The sequence below is a fragment of the Opisthocomus hoazin genome, chromosome 4 (assembly GCF_030867145.1).
Source record: "Opisthocomus hoazin isolate bOpiHoa1 chromosome 4, bOpiHoa1.hap1, whole genome shotgun sequence".
Classification (NCBI taxonomy): domain Eukaryota; kingdom Metazoa; phylum Chordata; class Aves; order Opisthocomiformes; family Opisthocomidae; genus Opisthocomus; species Opisthocomus hoazin.
In genome coordinates, this window is record NC_134417.1 from 22,881,371 (window position 1) to 22,898,039 (window position 16,669).

The window sequence follows — 16,669 nt, forward strand, 5'->3', positions numbered from 1 at the left end:
TTGTTATCCCATACATGGAGCCATCACCCATCATAAATAATGCAAGCTGGGTGTGCTGGAGTTGCTACCTAGCCTGGGAGGACTCATTTGCAGCACAGAGTTGCCACCTTTGTTTTTAGCCCCTGAGTCATGGCCAAGCCCAAGACCTTGCCATGCAGGTGGAGGAGTAGTGGCAGGCATCGTAGTGGCTTGGGTTGAGGCATGTGGAGATGCTGGGGACATGGGGGACACCAGGTGGTGGCAACAGGGGAAGTGCCATGGATGTAGGAGACACTAGGTGGTGGGGGCAGAGCGAGGGCACAGGGTGGTGGGGACACAGAGATGCTGGGGACGTCAGGAGGTTAGGACACGGGAGCAGCAGGGATGCAGCGGGACACAGGGTGGTGAAAACGCAGGGATGTCAGGGGCAGGAGGCCGGTAGGGCATGGGCGGGGGTGGGGCAGCAGGTGGCGGGGTCTCCACGGACACCTGGAATGTTGTCTTTGGAACCCCAGCACATTCCGCCAGGCACTGCAGCTGCCAACGGCAGACGAAGACCTGGTCGGTAAGTAAGAAAGCTGCTTTCTGTCTCTACGCCGTGCTCAGAAGGGGTCTAGGTGGGGCCTGGGTTATCACATCTGGAACATTTCCCTGCGAGGAGCAACGGGGTGTTAACCGTTTGCTTCTCCTGAGCTGGCTCCAGCTTTGGTGCTCGCAGTGGGGATAGTGCTGTGAGCGAATGGAGGGCTCCTGGCCATCACAGAGCTAACCCACGTCTCCTCCATACTTAATGGGGTGGGGACTGATGAGGGAGCAGCTTTTCATTATCTCCACCTCACCCAAATTTCCAGTCCAGCCTCAGCACTTTCCAGAGACCGCAGCGGGTTTCTTCCAATCACCTCCTCTCCCACCTACTCAAAATCCCTTGCTTCTATCACCTAAAATCAACCTCTTTACAGCTCAGTCATTTCCACTCAGTGATCTCGTCTGGCAATATGCATCTTTTTAGACACTTGCCTCAACCGCCCTCCAGTATCTCTCCATCCAGCGATTTCTTTCCTCTCCCACTAGTCATTTATGTTTAACAAACCAAATCATCCTTGAAGATTTAGGTGGAGAAGAGCCTTCTCCTTTTTTATTTCACTTTTGTTTCCATTCTGCGTCTTCCTCCCTTCTGACTATAGCATTTTTTTCATTTTGAGTAAAAAGGCTTAATTATTGTTTAGCTGGCAGTCCCTGGATCCTATCTCCAAATTACTGCATCATCAACAACCCCCTAGACAGACACTAGGAAAATTCACATGAGGGAGAGACGCTGTGAATACTCCAACCACAGGGAAAGCTTCGATCGGAGCTTGCATGCTGTGAGACACCAGAGAGCGCAGCCACAAAGGCCCAAGGAAACTCGGTTTCATTAGTTCTACTTATCATGCAACTACATGTTTCACACTCCTGTCATCTTCCCTTTTTTCTCTATTCCCTCCTCAGACCTTCAGTGTTCTCTCCTCTTACTGAATCCCTAGACATTTCGATTTTATTTCTTTCCCCCTTTTGTTGCTTTAGCCCTGCTGCACTTTTCCCCACAACTGTTTTGCTCTGCTCTGCTCGTTCGTCTAGGTTTCACCTCAACTGCATAGCTAAAGTAGAGAAATTTAGATGCTGTATCTAAGTTGCACCTCGGGAAGCAAATGTGCAGAAGAAGAAATAGTACTGAAGCTACTAGGGAAAAAAAAACAAAGCACCTGGCTTGAAAGTAAATTTATTCATTTATCTGCAGAACAACATTTTTCAGCAATATGGTACATTAGCTCTGTTTTGAGATTTTGTGTCTTAGTTACTTCATTGATTGTGTTGATTTTGCTTTGTGTTTCTTATTCACTTGTCTCCCTCTGGTCATGGGATTTTTTAGTCCTTGGCACCTAAGAGGATAACTTGGCACTGGGATGGGACTGTTGTCTGTGAGGTTTATGCCGTTTTCTACCCTATTCTGAAATGCTTGTTGAACCTTCGCAGTGCTCCAAGTTTTGAACATAACTCCAGTGTGTCTTCCTCCATCAGCTGTTTTGCGGCCTGCAGGTTTACTTGTCTGGGTTAGAAGCAGCAGAGACTTCATATTTTACTGCATTTTTTAAATGTATTTGCAGAATTTCTTTAGAAAGTAAGGTTAACAAGTTGCTCTGATTTAAGTGTGTTCAGCAATTTAATCTCTTGACAAATGAATGAGGACCTTACATAAAAACCCTTTTCTAAACCTATTTTAGAACTTTTTCTTTTTATCATGTACATCAGTGGAGCTCGGGTCCTGATGAGCATGAATATACCTCCACCAGTGGTCCAAGGAGGGAAGAAACCTCTGCTTACGCTCAGTGGCCTGAGATGCAAGTGGTAAAACTCAGGTTGTGGGGATATAGATTTTGCATTCTATAAGCAAGACATCTTCCAGCTGATTCAGTTTCTTCCATTTTTCAAAATAGTGGGCAGAAAGCATTCTCAATGAGGTGAGGAAGAGCTGAGCTGGAGCTGCTAAGCTGGGGCATGCTATAAATCATTTGGGACTGACTGCATCAGGGACAGCCATGCAAGCCCCGGTGTGCTCTTTCTCCTGTGCTCCAGCAAGCTAAAGGGCTTGGGCTAAGCCAGGGCTTCCCTGCCCAAGCACTTCCCAGCAGGGATGTTCCTCAAGAGCACCTGAGGAGAGTACGCTTGTCCTGAGCTGGCTCAGCACCATTTTTAAATGGGACTTAAGGAAGGCAACTGCAGGAACCCTGGAAGTGAGAAGCTGATCTGCCGTGGGTCTGGTGTACATCTCTGAGCAGATTTCATTTCTCTGTGCCTCATTTCTGTATCCCCATTTTACCGCAAAGGAAACTTCTTTCCTCTGCTCGGTCTGTTTAAAAATGTCTTTTACAATGACTATGTAGAAGTACCACAGGAACCTGATCTCAGATGGCACCATTTAATTTTATTGTAATAATAGTAATAAATGTACTAAGCACCAAAAACATGCTCAATGTAGAAATAGATTTAATACATTTAACTGGATTTTGAAATTGGTTCTCCATGAACAGACACCCGTTCTTGTTCAGATCAGAAGTGGCATCTCAGATGGTACTTTCGAAGATGATAGAATACCTGTCATCCTCTTACCGGGATAAAGTAGAGAAGGAACATTAGATTTCCATTCCAAGCCTGTGAAAAGATTTTTTTTTTCTGATACTTGGATGTTATTTCATTATGTTTCCTTTTCTTCATTTAATTTAATAATACGTTCCAAATCTATTTATCCAAATGCATCTGTTTTATACTCGGGGAAATACAACCTGAAAAGAAAATGTAACTTTTTTCCAGTAAAATTGAAAGAATGGAAGGCAACTAATTTTAACATATTGCCACTTAATGTCATCTTATTTGCTGATAGAATACATGGTAAAGCATTTCAGTAATCACTTCTTGAAACAAAACAGAGCTTTCCTGAGCTAATGAATGGAGATACATTTATTTATTTACAGGACGTTCATCATTCTAATTCCTTTCTGTTTCACAAATACTAGTAAGTTGATCCATGTGGCACTGAAAAGAACTGAAGTCTGATTAGCTCCATGAGGCACAGAGATCACATGATCTGCCCACACTTACCAGCAAGATGCATGTAAAGTATAATTAGAACTTAAAAAAAATAAAAGTTGCTCTTACTACAGCACCTAACCAATAATAACCTCTCTCTGTCATTCAATACTGCTAACCTTAAGCATTAAACATCCTCAGGCAGGCAACTAGGAACATCTAACTAGATAAAAACGGTACTTTATTTTTTACAGTTACCTTCTTTGGCTTCTTTCCTTTTATTTCCTAAGCCTTTACATGATATTTCAGTTATTTTTCCAAGCTTTCTCCTGCAGCCGTGAGGCCTAGAGAAATTATTTTAAAATAACCTTGAGATTGTCATAAAATCGCACATCTTCTAGAAATCAAGTTGTAAACAGCTAAATAAGATGAGGTCTGTTGTATTCCAGGGTGGCCATACTGCTCATTTGGTACTTGTACTGTTTTCAGGAATTGTAATACTGTCATGCATTACGTTATAATCAATAAATGAAGTGTTTCATTAGATATGTTCCCTTTATGGTGCCTACTCCTTAGAAGGTCATTAGCTATATCTGTGCAAATTGGTGGTATTGTCAGGATATCCCTACTTAAGCTTGCACAACTATATCAGAAATATAGATTAAATACTATGGTAGTAGTATTCAGATGTGACCACTGACAAACTTTGATGGGCAATCTCCGGACACACGTAAAAGCGAGTCCTTGAAAGTGTTTTGCATTGGCTTATCTTCTCTGGCAAAGCCATTGAGACTTTTACCAACTGAATGAAATGATAAGTAAGGCCGGCAATGAAGAAACTCCATGTATCATTGCCGTTTTGAAAGAATATGCAGAAAATTCAGTGTAAAATGTTTTGTTGCATTCCACACTTCTCCATTACAAATATAAGCTCCAGCTCTGTAACTGCTTCTCTCCATGTCTAATGTTATGCGACTCTGCGAGACTACTCACTCCTATCAAATTAAGATGCTGCATGTATGTGTTTGCAGGACCGTGACTGCGAGGAATACTTGCTCAATGCAATAACTACCAGTTGAAAAACAAAATAAAAATCAACTCTAATTGTGCCCATTTAAATTCAGACATTGAAAAATAGCTTAAATATGGTATTTCAGAATGTAAATTTTATAAAAAGTCTGAAGATTTTAGGATTCTGTTAGCTCTTTAGTCCCTCTGTAACGAGGCTATTACATAGCATTGCTCAGATTGATGTTGAAAATAATGCAGCTGCAAGAGCAGCTGCAGCAAGAATTCACAGAGCCAGGATGCAAAGCAGGCCCTGCTCGAAGTCCCTGCCTTTAGCTTTCTGCTGTTGGGTTTTTCCCCTTAACTATTTATTAATTTAATTCCAGAATCCTTTGAGATAACACCTTGCTGGGAATAACTGAGGGTTAAAGCTTTCATGGCTTTACTGAGACTCACAAATGAAAAACCTGGAATTTACTGCCTTCTGCTAACCAGAGTCATTCTGACAGCAGCAAATGCTGGTTTTTTCAAAATGAACAGTACTGGGGTTGGTCAACATTAGGACAGTAACAGTGAAGAAGAAAACACAGGTTTGGAGGAAGGTGCAAGTCCAGCACCCACACTGATGCTTCGTTTTTCATGACATACGGGGGGTGATGGGAATGAATTGCAGCAGCATAATGCTGGGCCCTGGGTAAACCCAGATTTTTCTAATCCCAAAGGGATTTGCCACCACCTTGACCCCATTTTCTAACCCTCAGTCCTGGGAGGATAACCAACACCTTGGTTCTTCTTGCTTCTTTCATGAACTGGTTGATATTAGGTAAAAACTGTTTTAAATAATTTTGAAACAAAGCTTTACGCATAATTTAAAACCAACATGATAAGTCACATCACTCAGTCTTTCAGAGTCACCTTGTAAAACCTTCAGAAGAATAGTTCCTAAGGAGATTTACAATAACAGATGATAAAGAGAAGTAAAGCTTCATCCTTCACCTCCCAAACTTGAATGTAGAATAGCCTATTAATTCAACATATTCGGTTACTGGCCCAAAGTGACCGGTACTCAGGACACAAAAACAATTTTAAACCCCTGCACCCCTTTAAATCTGAATTTCAGAGCTAAGAGAACACCTTGGAAGGTCTCTACTAATGGCAAAGTTCATAACACGGTGTTCGCATCCCAAGTGTAGCCGTAGAGAACACTTCAAGTTTCTCCTGGCAAAATCAACTGGATAAAAAGAACTGATACAGTTCTCTTTCAACTGATGTAACATGTTCGGTCACCTTATTAGAAGTTAATATTCAGGTTGCAATATCTTGCATCCATTGGAGCTTTGCAGAATTTTCTCAGGAAGGTCATAAAATAAAACATTAGTGTAGTATAACTTAAAGGTTACAAAAGCATGGGCTACAGAATCAGCATTAGTCTGTGACAGCATTGCCTCCAGTCCTGGTGTAGTTTATAGGAAATAAAGGGAAGAACCAACTATACATTTAATGCAACGAACAAAAACATGTTAGAATCAACAGCTGGATCAGATTTTTTTGTTGTTTTTTTCAGTGGCTCACAACCACTGGGTTTCCCTTGGCTGTCACTGCTCTTACAGATCTGTGTCATTGCATGCAAGCAGGTCAAAGACCAGGGTCACTCGCACATCCTGAATAGGAAATTTGTACCTGAAGAACGTGTGCCACATACCTTGCTGTTCATCAAGGGAATAAGAAAAATTTCCCTACTGTTCTTGTAGCACTTCAAGGTTAAAACTCATGTTGACAAAAATAATGCCGCAGAGATAATAAACATTCACAGAGATTAAAATAATTGCACAAAAGTCAATTTCTTCCCTGGAAAATCAAGACATCAAGCCAAAAGTAGAAATTAAAACCAGAAACCATACTAAGAAACTAAAAGCTGTCAAAGAGCTGTCTTGAAAGTTAATCTGAGCTATTTCAGCCAGTCCTTTTTCACAACCTTTTCTTTCCTGCTGACTTTTATGTTACAGCTCTATTGCCTGTACAAAGTTGCTGAATTGAAGCTCTGCCTGTCAGGAGCTCTCGTCTGTGCATACTGTGGCTCTCAGTTGTTACTGGATTTGCTTCAGCTGCCACTGTGAAACCAATGTATGTCAAATTACAAAGCAATTAAGGATGAAATGCATAGTTGTAATAAACGAGTTAAAAAGCCCTCCAGACACTCTAAATTTTCTAGGTTCGTAATAATGACTTCAGAAAGTATGAAAATATTTTTTTAACTAATATAATCCTCAAATTATTGACATGTGCTTCACCTGGTGTCACAGAAGTCTGTTATCCTTCTGCCTTTCTCTTTTTCCTTCCTCCCAGACTTTTTTTGCCTAGGCATATTTAAAGTTCATTAGTCCACACTATGAGAAATGGAACAAGCATAACTTGAGTATTTGCTAAAGCAGCTGGTGAAGTAAGGAGGTGGGTAGATCAACTATCCAAATGCTTTATCGCATATTCTGATCCCTGAATTTTGCTTCATTCTGTCTAGCATTACTGCAGAAATACCGTATCGAAGATGAAATCCCTTGTAATGTAATACAAGGTAACTGTAGTGGTCGTATGAAGGAGCCTAGAGGATGGGTCAATGACAGCTGCCACCGTTGTGCTCTGAAACAGGAGCCAGGGAGGGACCAATGCACAGCCATGGCTAACTTATTTAATACTTCTGCTTAACATCTCTGCGTACCAGTGGGATTCATAATATTTAATTACATATCTAATAGGAAATTCTGCCTCACCCTGTGAGTTATTGTGCTTCCTCAATTTCTCTTGCCTTGTAGAAGCACAGCACTTCACAGGACTGGTCCTGCCATGAAAATTAATTAGTTTATGCCTGAACAGGGCTGTCAACATACAGATCATTCTGTAGGACAAAGTAGTATTAGATAACAAACCTAGTTATTCAATGGAATTATGGAGCCATAAGATAATTGTTGTCTCTTATTTTTAATCAAGCAGACTCCTATGCAGATTAGTCCCTGATGATGATGCTTTGGCTGTTTCAACAGGTCTTATTGCCACCAGAAGAGTTTCTCCCTATTTTGGCTCCTGTGCACTCTACATGTTTCACATCTTTATACGTAATCCACTCATTAAAGACAGCTCTAGGTCTCAAGTTAGCCCTTACCTTCAGCGAGCAGTAATTGTTAAGATGGCTTGTTGAAGTTAAATAAAAAACACCTTGGTTTTGGTAACAAACCTCTCCATCTTTTTTGATTTGTTTTTTTTTATAAACATCCTGTTCAACCATCACTCACTGCATGGATACCAGACTCTAGAAACAGCTCTGAAAGTTTGAGAGAATTAAGCACCAGTAGTTCTGCATTTCTTTTCACGACATCAGAAAAATCTCAGGTTATACATGTGCATATGATTTCACATGCATGAATGCTTCAGTGCCCTCCCACCAGTTATCAGACTCTTTATTAGCCTCCATAACCCAAGCAGAAGAATTTCAATACTGCCTTTAAGGGTCACTTGAGCAGAAGCTTCAAGACAAATTGTACTGCTAGGGTCATAGAAATTCAGTATCTAACTGGCAAAAGAGAACTTACTTTCATTTGCTGAGGTATAGAAGTGTATCATTTGCCTGGTCTTCTTTGCAGAGGTAAATTTCTAATCATAAGAACCCATTTATGGTCAAAAGTATCATCAGCCTCCATCTTTCCAGGCTTGCTAAAATTCTGGGACAGATCAGTGTCAATTTACAGCAGTGGAAGATCTGAACTAGCTCTTTAAGATTTCCCATTTCTCATTTAGGCTGTGGTCTCCATGGACCCCTGCTACAAAGGCATCCTTATTATGAGAAGAGCGGGAGGGACTTGCCAGCACCTGCTGTCTGCTCCCTTGTTCCCTCACCCTGCACTGTACTGTACTGTTTTCACTCTTCCATTTATTGCTCTTACATTGGAAATCAGATACAACAGTCATAAAGAACAACAGCACCAAAGAAACAAAAGCCACAATAAAAGATGAGAAAAAGGAATTCCAGTTAATGACATCTATGTGGGGAGATTCCCTCGATGGGGAAGTGAAGCAGTATGGAAGGACATTCCGAAGGAAGATAGCCCCTCAGTTCACTTTGCATCTTGATATGATGGCTTTTTTGCTGACTTCCTTTCCTTCTTCTTCCCATTCTTATGGCCTCCTTGTCTCCCTGTTGCTCCTTTTGGCTGTCTTTGATTTGGGAAGGTTTTTATGGGAGCAAAGATTTAGGCATACAAAGAAAGTTGTTCATTTTTTTACTAAGTGTGCAATAAAACCGGTGACTTACAAAGATCTATCATTGATTTACCAATTTTCTGTACGCCCCAGCTCCATTCTAGTTACATAGTTAGTGTAACCAACAGGAAGGATCTCTACCAAAGTCGTCTGTGTTCAGATGGGATGGTCCTAGCTGGGAGCTTGGATGTTGCAGATAACGCTTTACCGCATAGAACATCACAAGAGTTAGTGGTAGAGTTTTGTATTTGGTGAACAGAAACAATAACAGCTAAAATGGTAGCTCTCATCTAACATATCTCATTAACATGAGTTAACAAGCAGAACTTAGGGGACTGTAAGGGGACACCCATCCTGAGGTGGTCACCAGCAACTAGGGTTGGGTTCAATCGTGATAACCTGTCTGCTTATAGCTAGAGCAAGAAAAGGATCTGTATCCTCAGCCGCCACTCTCTTGCTGTGGGTTTGATCTCAGTGCCGTACAAGGTGTCAGGCACCTTCTTTGCTGTGGAACTGAAGGCTATGTTTTGTGTACTGTGCAATAGGTAATGGAAGTCCTTATAGGTCTGCTAACATCTCCTTTAGGTTTGGGCTTTCCTACACCATGGTCCCATAGGAATGTGATTATTCTGTGAAGTGAAAGAGAGCTCTTTCTATACTATGAGCTCTCATTGAATTCCTGCCTCATCTGGAGGCAGGGCTGCCCAGAGCAGTTCTGAGATGCAGACCTCTTAATAGCATGTTGGCAGATCTAATCAAGCCCACAGCACAGTCTGCGGCAACCCTCCTAAACCAAACTTTGCCCCTCTGCACACATTCTTTAGAAGTACTCAGCTCCCACCATTTCAAAGCAATCTTTTCAGAAAATCAATAGTTCTTCATCTCCTTCAGAACGAGAGCAAGTAGGACACTTGGACGTTTGCTTTGTAATCTCTTCAAAAATTGCTTTCTTGTCTTCCCAACAGCATTAGGAAATATTGCTGTACAAAAAAAAAAAACTTCTCAAGCTTTTTCAGCACAACGTCTCAGCTGTAGGACTGATCTTTGCATTCCTTTTCATTTAGGGATTACCCTAAGATCACTGGTCTGTTTATACCTTAGGCACACACATGCGTCCTTGTTCCTCACCCAGAGGAATTATTTGTTCTCACAACTCTACTTTTCAGGAGCCTGCTGTAGAAACATTTACCATTTTAAAATTTCCGTTTTCTCTCCCCCTTGCCTCTCAGTAGCCCTTTAGCTATGAAAATGAACCCCTCTGCTCCCGCAGTGCTGAGCTGCTGAATCCAATCAAGGAAGGCTGGCCAGGCTTCACATCCCCGTCAGACACAGCGCTGACCTTTTTTTCCTAATTGACAATGCGGGGCTTTGTACTAAGAGGATGACATCATGACGCAGAGCTGAAATGCTTTCCCTGCTGTCTCTTTTGTCTCTCAGTATTTTTCTCCCACACTTTTAGAGGAAGTATTTCACCACAAGGGACTGTGAGGAACACAGTCACACAATGCCTGAAAAACACATGCAGAAAACATCCTCCGTTTCTCTCTCTTCATTTTTCCTTAGTCACACTGGTTACCAACCACATATCCTGAGCTCTGACTGTGTCCTGAACCTTCCTTTGCCTTCTTCCAGGTTGCGATCACTGATGTTTCTTTTCTGTATTTGTTTTGCCTCACTGTACTGAGATGTACTGCTGAGGAGATTCTAGTTCCTTCTTGATTTTGAATTATAGTTGTGGTTGGTAGCCTATTGTCCTTTTACGGCTCTATTTTTATTCAAACAACTTGTTAAGAACGTCCTTCTACATCTCTACAGCAATAGTTAATTGAGGTGCCTAATTTTGTGTTAAATTGTTGGCAGTTAACTTTTGCTGTGATATTTAGAGATATGAAGTTTTGAAATAATACTTTAAAGAATACGTGGAAGTGAAGATGCCCCAAAGAAATGGAAAATATTAGAATCTTTGTTTTAGCTCTTTTGTGAGATTGGCTTACCCATTTCAGTGCGTACTATAACCTTTTAAGATGCTGCCTGAAAGCTTAAAAAAATTGCCTTAATGTTTGTTATTGATTGACAGCCATGTACTAAATCATGCAGTCTTGGCTAAGCCAGCAAACCAAATAAATACACATGATGGGCTTTCACTGGAGAAGACAGAAGAAGCAGAAATTTCCCAGTTCTGCCTATCCCTCTCTCTTTCTCCCCTCTCCTATGGCTGCCATACTGGGTGCTCCTAGCTCATAGTATGTATTTCCAGCCTGCTTCAGTGCCTAGTGAAATGGATTAGCTCAGATCCCCGGTACTCCTGTGAATCTGTTTCCCCTAAGCCGTTTTAATTTGCACAGATATGCACAAGGAGCTGCGGCAGTAAAAGGGAAGGGCAGTATTGACCAGCTGGGAGAAGCAGCCTCTTAAATCACTCAAGCTGGCTCTACAGGACCACAGCTGTCTATATCCTTACTGCAAGAAAGGCAATCGGGAATGATAAGACAGACAAAACATAGAGTGAAGAAGGGAAAAGGTTCAGGAGGGAGAGGAAGTAGACCCCATCATCATTCAAGACTATCCAAAGTTGTCAGGAATAGGGATTTATCTATTTTCCTTTTTTGCCCAGTCAACGCTCAACTATTTCATAGAAGATTTCTGCATTCCTGGACACGTGACAGTGATCTTCGTGCCATCCTTTCCTTGCTGCATTTAAGCACTGTTCAAGGAGGCAATGACAGCCACATCATTAACATACCTTGTGAAAACTTCTTATATTAATTGTATTTCCTGTTTCTTTCTGCACATTATCCTTAAAGACAAGTTTACTATTTTAAGCAGGATTTGTTTCTTACATTCAGTTCCTGCCATATTTACCTTCAACTTTAGTTAACTTCTACAAGCTACTGCGAGTAATAGAAGAGACTGGAGTTATGCTACTTTGAACAACAGTGAGCCTAAGCTTATTGTCTTTGCATAAGAATGTCCAGTGAACTAGCTATCTAATAGCTGTGAACAGGAATTATTAATACAGTTTAGTATTTCTCTTATATCTGTAGCCTAATGAGATTAGTGCTTTGTTGTACTCAGTACCACATAAACAATTAATATGTGACTTTCAGCCTCAAAGAGCAATTAGGATAATATGATTAAATCCCTGCAAAATGCTATGAAAAAAATATGATTAACCTTACCAAATTTCAGCCCAGAGCCCAATTTCTTATTATTTCTGTAAACAGGTCAAATACAGCAAGAGAAAATAGTGTTTAGAGTGGAAGTGCTGACAAAACCTTTACTGTGGCAATATGGACAATGCAGCTGTAATAATGGCAAGTGTGCCCTTATCACAGCAAGAAAAATGTAAGGAGTTCTGATTTTGTACTGAATGAGCCATTACTTATGTCTATCACAAAGAAATAAGAGTACTGAACAAAAAAAAAAAAAGATACATTAAGGGTTTTTTTTCCCCAAAAGAAAACTAAAAATAAAAAAGATCAGATGTGACTCAGGCTTTCAAACAATAAAAATAGCAAGATGAAAGAACTACGTTGCTTCATTGCCTAAAGAAATGGCTAGAATCTTAAAAAGTCTGAAACCTGATTGTGAGAGACTCACTTTATGGGCTGCTAAGAAGGTGCTGACCTTCGTCATCAATAGATTGTCTGAGCCTTTGTGGTATTCAGCAGTAAAAGAAGTGCTTAAAAAGTCATCCCGCTGAAAGATGGACTGGAAAAATCTCCAGTTCAGATCTCAGCATAGTTGTTGTCAGTGCACACGCTCATTCAGAAAGCCTGTCTGTAAATCTAATACAGATAAATCTTGCTCCATTTTTAAGTGATGAAACTGGAGCATCCTCACCTTAGAGATGGATCAGGATATCTGGAATTCAATATAAGTGAAATTATTACAGAGGAGGGCAGCTAATGACTTGTTTGTTGTGGGGCTTTGGATGTGTTTTGTTACAGTACTATATTTCTCTGTCTCTACTAGAGGACATTGAAAGAGTGGGATAACACTTGTACAAGTACCAGTGGTATAATTTTCTTATACTTGCTCCATAGATTTGGATGCAGTTCTGCCTGTTCCAACATTTGCACTGAAATGAACTGTAGCAGATGACTGCCCTGTGATTTCAAATGGCCTTCCGGGAGAAAAAGAATATTATAGATGAAAGAGTTGGATTCCTATAACTTTCTGGAAGAGTCTCATCACTGTCTAACTAGTACACCAATACGGCAGCTGTCATCATATGTATCTTCTAGCAGGGTGAAGTAGCCATGGTGGGCTATCAGGCTAACACAACTATATGGCTGCTAGTACACAAGTGAGCTCACTGAAAGACAGATGGGATATCTTTACACAAAATGCACGTGTGTTGCCGATACAGCCATGCTCTGGCTGAAAAATGTTGTGATGTTATCCTCTAGAAACTGCAGCACTGAACATTCACAGTAGAGAGCACAAAATACAGATGGACCACTAATGACTAGAGCTTCTGGGATAGCAGATGAGGTACAGCCAGACCATCCTGAACGAGGCAGCTTGTACCTTATGCTGCAGAGGAAGTGAAAATAAAATAAAACAGTGACAACAGAAACGCCTGCTAGTTCCGATTGGGGTGGGGAAGAGGGAGAATTATTGCTGCCTCCAGATCTGATGATTAATTTGTGTCTGAGCTTTAACAAGGCACTTATGGGGCACATTCAATGTCAGAGCATGGGTCCACTTGGACTGCTGTCGAATGGTCAGCGTAAGGAACCTGCTTCAGAGTAAGAAAAATAGTCATTGAGTCCCCTTTCTTCTTCCTAGCTGCAGTACTGTCGCCCTAGACCTCTGAACCATGAATGGGTGTGATCCAGTAGGCCAGCGCTGGGGAATCTCTCATTGAATTTGGTTCTTTCTCCACAGCCTCTGCCACAAAAAGCAACTGTGATCCTCAAAAACAGCAACTTGTGCTGTCTACTGAAAGACTTCACTGAAATTGGGAAAAAGGCCTTTTCTTGAAGTGCAGCCCCGTAGAATTCATGTCCTGAAGAGCTGAGAACGGCAATGTAATGGTTCAGCTTCAAGGCAGCTTAATCCCCTCTGAGAACTACTAGAAGACATTCCTCTCTCCTCTCCCTCCACTTAAATCAATGCTGAACGTAGCCCAATGGTTCTGCCTTGGTACATGCAGATTCAGGAACATAGCACTGCAGTCTTTGGTGTTTAGAAAGGTTTTGCTTCACAACTGTAAGGCCAAAAGCTTTTTTGGTTGAAATCAAAGTTTAAATTCTGAAGAAAAAAGGGCTCATCAAAGAACTGGCAAAGAATTTAACAACTAGGTGCCACCTGAAGTGCTAGTGTGATTTATCAGCAGGTTCTGCTCTAATCTGATGTGAGATAATAGGAGAAGGTGTTAAAAGCAGAATCAAACTAGATACAGAACAAAAAGTATGAGTAACAGGGTTCATAAGATCACGCACATAAGGAAGTTACTTTATCTAGTAGGCAGGCCTCTCTCCCCAAGAAGGTTTTCTTGGATATACTGGGAAATCAACATATAAAACCAGAAAATTTTAAAAGATAAATATCCTTATGTTCCTTTTGCATTTATATTTTTTTCATGTAAGCCGCTCCGTTTGAAAAGGACATGGACAGGAGTCTCTTGGCAAAGATTAACCCTCAAATATGCAGAAAGCTGAAATTGCTTATAACTGATCAGGAAGATCATTCCTGAGAGCTCACGAATTTAGAGTAGTTTCCTTCTGACTATAGTGCTGAATTGTCTATCTATATTCCCCTGCATAGCGATTCATTAGAAGCATTTTACAGTAAATGCATCCAAAATAAAAACCAGACATTTTAACCAAAGTCTCAGGAATATACTTAACTGACAAAGATAATGATTTTCTAAAAGCTTTTCCCTGGAAGTGTTTTTTTATTGAGGCAGTGATTAAAGTGAGCCTGCCTGGGTTATAACATGTTTCCATTGCACAACCCAAAGTCATGTTAATCAGTTTGAATACCTAAAGACACAATAGGAGCAGTATAAATCCACTTGATACAAAGTTCATTTCAGGTGCTGGTCCACCAGAGAAATATCCCTGAGTGATTAAAGAATTATTGGTCTGTATTTCACAGTTTGTGCTCTGCTTTTTTTTATTCCACAGTAAATTATTTTAAAATTCTTAAGACAGTCTCACAGCAAACAGTTTGGTCCAGACAATTTCTCATTCAAACTGATATCAACCCCCTCATCAGATACAGGGCTTTGTGAGCTTTCTGGTGAGGAGAAGAGTCTGCTAATTCTGCTTGAGGGCTCCTCGGTACTATTTGGTTGCTCAGAGGAAAATTCCTGCAGACTTATATATGATGTAAACACTTAAATCTCATTTTCTAGAGCTCTATAGGACCTTCAGTGAACAGCCCACCCAAGAGGCTGTGAAAGCCCTGTGTTCCCCCTCCAGAACATGGTACAACCATATACTGCAGGGCCACATGGAGGTCCATCACAGGTCCCACGTGACAGTCACGTTGGCATGACATGGCACCAAGATCATCAGGCTCATCCCCTCAGCTGGGGCTGGCTGGAGTATCTGTACTCCACTGCACAGTGAAGATAAATCATAATTTCCTAAATCACCTAGTGCTGAAGCCAGCACTGAAAAACACAGCTTCCAATCTTTGGGCTATGCTATGGTTTGTTTTAAAAAGGGATTGAATGTCTTACAAACAGGTAAAATTGCTGCCAGATGCAAGTACATTAGCCTTTTCCAGCTGCTTTACTGCTGCCATTCAAAATAGCTTGCTATAAATATGATTCCTTTGAGCTCTATTCTGACAAGTGCGGAGCACTATCTGGGAAGGGCCAGTGGTTTTCCATCCTCTTTGAACTCAGCAGGAGTTGTGATTGCTCAGCACATTGCTGAAAAAGTCTGCTGAAATTACCTTAAATCACACAATTATCCCCTCACCTCTCGCTCCTTCTCTTGCAGTCGTGGAAAGAGGAATAAGTTTCTCCTCAAGCAGTTCTGCTACAGTAAAGTTTTCAGCCTGGAGATTGTGAACAGATGTCAAAACCAACAAGTTCCCTGCTTCAGGGCTGGTGATGGTCCTGGCTGCAATCCAGCTTAGCCAGGGGAAGGGCGGGGGGAGCATGACCGAGGTTTGAAACCCTAGGTATATAAAAATTCAGCACCAGCTTCTCATACGGCCTAAAATGCCTTCACATATTCACTTTACACCTTTCTATATGGTTCTGCCCATTGCCCCAAACAATAAAGGTTCGTTGTATCACAGCACGCAGGACACATTCTAGCAGCTTTTTCCACTGTAGGAATACAGTAGGGCATACTGTAGGGCCCTCACTAAAACTCCACAAGCTGCTTGTTGTTTAAAATCTGTTTCTGGTTGAACAGAAATGCATTTATTATGTATCTTTCCTTTGTACAATCTGTACCTCTAGCGAAGTATATTAAACTGGTGCTAAATGTATGGAGGTCTGTTGAACAATAACAGAAGGTTAAAGGCTGAGTGCTCATGCTTAACAAACCATTCTTGAAAGATGGTCATCATTAAAGCTATTTACAATTAAACTTCTCATAATTGATGGAAAAACTGAGAAGAAAATTACCCGTGCCTTCCACCTTTCCACTCTGAAATCAGCAGGGGCGGATGAAAACCAGCGTTTCTTTTGAATCTGAGTACAATTACGAGTTTACAAGTCACCTTTCCTATTGTATGGAACTGGTGTTGAGAAGAGGCTTATGAACTTGGTTCTCCAGCTTCTTGTACCTGTTTGAATTCACTACTGGTTCCCTGAACTGAGAATTCGCTGTTAACTACTAGGGGAGTGTTGCTTCTTAGCAGCAACACTCAAATGTCCTTTGCAGACAGTTCA